This window comes from Argentina silus, assembly GCF_951799395.1.
Source record: "Argentina silus genome assembly, chromosome: 4".
Taxonomy (NCBI): Eukaryota; Metazoa; Chordata; class Actinopteri; order Argentiniformes; family Argentinidae; genus Argentina; species Argentina silus.
Window position 1 is genome coordinate 17,229,296 of NC_139658.1, and position 2,500 is coordinate 17,231,795.

Genomic DNA, 2,500 nt, shown 5'->3' on the forward strand with positions numbered 1-2,500 from the left:
ACACACACACACACTCTCCATTGCCCCTCACCTGCCAGGCCATAGACACACTCCCTCAGGTGCTATGAGAGTCCAGGTGTGGAGGGGAAAGTCCTGCGATGTTTGGCTTGGCTGCCCGATGATGACAGACGCGGGCTGAAGCCACTGAAGCCCCCCAAACCCCCATGGATCTACCAGCATGCAGGGACGGAGCAGGCAGCTGAGCCCTCATAAACACCACACCACTAGGACGACTGTCGGCCACGGCCATGCCTGTCACTTTCCACTGCTGTGCTGATGAATGTGTCTCCTCTTATCTGATCTCACCCCTCTGGGACGGGGATGATGATGATGATGATGATGTTATCAGTGAGGTCACTCGCCATCTGCCGCGGCACTACAGTGTCATGTCTCCTCTCATCTCCTCCTCTCCTCTCCTTTCCATTCCCTCGCTTCCCTCTCTCTCTTTTTCTCGGCCATTGGTTGAGTCCATGGAAAGAGTGAGGTCAGCAGGCAAGGCAGCAGCATTGTTCAGCTGAAGTGGATGGGGCTCGAAACGGAGGGGCGGGACTCAGTGGTGTGTCACGGGCTGATTCCTTCTGGATTACACAGCTGAGGACTAGGCTGTGGCCAGAAACAATGGGCTTGGGTTTATTGGGTGGGAAAACTCTTGACAGCAACAGGTGTGTTATGGAATAAAACAACGTTGAGAGAGCCACCACAACCTCACAATGCTCAGAGTTATCCCCATCTGTCTGTCTGTCTGTCTGTCTGTCTGTCTGTCTGTCTGTCTTTCTCTCTGTCTCTGTCTGTCTCTGTCTGTCTGTCTCTCTCTCTCTGTCTCTCTGTCTGTCTGTCTGTCTGTCTGTCTCACTCTGTCTCACTCTGTCTCTCTGTCTGTCTGTCTCTGTCTGTCTGTCTGTCTGTCTGACTGTCCCCAGTGTATTGTATTTATCCAGAGGGGGTTTACCAGGTTAGGACAGGAATGTAGGCTGTAAGCTGCTGTGGGTCATCTACGTCACACTCCAATAACATCTCCCCCTATCCTCCCCACCTGTGGTTTGCCCCGCACCACCCCTCACCTATCCAATCCAGGGCTGCGCTTCATTCCAGAGAGTTGCTCCCTCCCCTCTGGCCTTGATCACTATAACCTGGAATCGGATCCACAAAGGGGAAGAAAGGGAGCAGTCTCCTGGATTGCCTACCTCTGTACCTGTGAGTGAAGTGTAGCCTACTCTCTCTCTCTCTCTCTCTCTCTCTCTCTCTCTCTCTCTCTCTCTCTCTTGCTCTTGGAGAATTGAGAATGAGGTCAGTAATACTGCGGTAAGCCTGGCTTTGGAGTCGAAAATCCCCAGACCAAGAGGGCATACAGCAGAGAATGGACTTAAGAGAGCACAAAATGCAGTGAAATGTTTTTTTATTTTTTTTTATGAATCCTCAAGGCCACATATGAAGACACTGTGGTTGTGTGCCATTTTGAACAGTCATCGGTGGATAGAGTCATCGGTGGATAGATACGTTCTTCTTTCGATTGAAAATATGTGTACTTCTTGTAAAGTTATTTGACTGTATTTTCATTACTGAAAAATGTTCTGTCTGTAATTTCATGTACCATAGTTATTTCTGGCTTCAGTACCTTCTAAGTGATGGCATCAAAATCTATCAGAGTCTGTCACAGAGTGATTATGAAGAGCCAAACACATCTCATGTGTCAAATGTCTGATGGGTGCTGGTTCCTCAGGTCTGCTGCGTTTCGGTTGCACAACTTGGCGCTCCTCAAAAAAAAAAAGAGAGAGAGAGAGAAGAATGAAGAGGGAAGAAGAAGGGAGGGGGGGGGGGGGGAAGAATTGCAACTGTCATCACAAACAAGAACCATCTGTCTCATTTGTGTAACTTGTTTTCTTTTAATATGAGAAGTATGCTAGAGAGATCTGTGTGTTAGAGAGAGGCCTGGGAGGGCTGGACTGAGGGCTAAAGCCTGAGTTCTTCTGCCTTTCACTCTGAGAGAGTGGCCTTATTATTCCACAGGCTTGCATTGTTAACCCCTCACACGCGCACGCACACACACACACACACACACACAGAGACGTGCGCGCACACACACGCACGCACACATACGCACACACGCACACACAGACGTGAGCACACACGCATGCGCACGCACACGCACACAAACATGCCTGCGCACATGCGAATGCACACACACGCGCGAATGCACACACACACACACACACACACACACACACACATGCACACGCACTTACAAAATGTACCAAGAAACAGGTGAAACAGGCACTATTGTATGCTGCAGTGCTTACACAAAGGCCAAATCCTAATTTGAGGTGTGCAGAGGTAACTTGAACTCTTGAAGAAATCTCAGATTGACATCAGCACATGATTGATAGTTCAGGTTATGTGTGTGTGGATTTCAAGTAGGGTAAATCTTATGATGACGCTTATTCTTGACACTCCTGTGTCTCACACACAGCTCAACACTGACTCATTTTATTGATTTAAGCCC